Here is an 862-nt window from a genome sequence, read left to right as displayed (position 1 = left end):
TAAGAATCTACTTTTCCTGGATCCGTATATTCAAAGATCTCTATAAGAATGAAAGTTTATGCTGTGGCTCTTATATTGTATCCATTTTCAATTCTCTCATTTTAAGTTTTGTTTGATTTCAAGCGGTCCTTAATATTCTCCCCTCCTTGAATTGTATTCTGACCTTGTAAATTTTGGTCTCAATAGTTTTATTGGAGTGAAAACGCAACTGATCATTTGACTACTACACACCTATATGCTTATAACACTTACCTTTAATTCTTTATTTATATTAAAATATTTCTATCAATACAAACTTTATTTTTTTTATTTGCCACAAATTGTAGATTGTGAGATTTCTGTGTAGTTCTTGTACTTTTTCTTTTCATAATTCAGATGCAACATATTTTATGCCTGAAGAAGGTGAAATAACCATTGAAGGTGAGTGTACTAACACCTCAAATGGTTCTTCTCTTGGAGAAGTCCACTACCATAATACTGTTACTCTTGATTTTGCTATGCTTTGGAATTGGTATTATTTAAATATGGATTGTATTCCAAAGTTTTGAAATCCAGACTGAATCCATTTCACATTTGAAAATGTAATATCTGGTAGTGAGAAGTAAAATTTACATACCGGTATGAATTTTTTAATTATAGAAAAGGCTGTCAATGTGTTACCAGAAGGAGAGGTAGAGAAAGATAGTCCATCACCAGAACAGTTTCAGGGTAAGTAAATATGATTTTTTTTTTGTCCAATTATCTTCATCATATTAAAAAAGAACAGAGCTAANAATGATTTTAGCAAGTTTGATTGGTCCATCACTAAATTGCTGTTAAATTAAGTATTATTATAATGATAAGTTAACCTAGAGGCTAGGAA

The sequence above is a fragment of the Lottia gigantea genome (genome assembly GCF_000327385.1).
Source record: "Lottia gigantea unplaced genomic scaffold LOTGIsca_252, whole genome shotgun sequence".
Lineage (NCBI taxonomy): Eukaryota > Metazoa > Mollusca > Gastropoda > Lottiidae > Lottia > Lottia gigantea.
The sequence above is the reverse complement of the archived record's forward strand: the minus strand, read 5'-3'. Positions refer to the sequence as shown.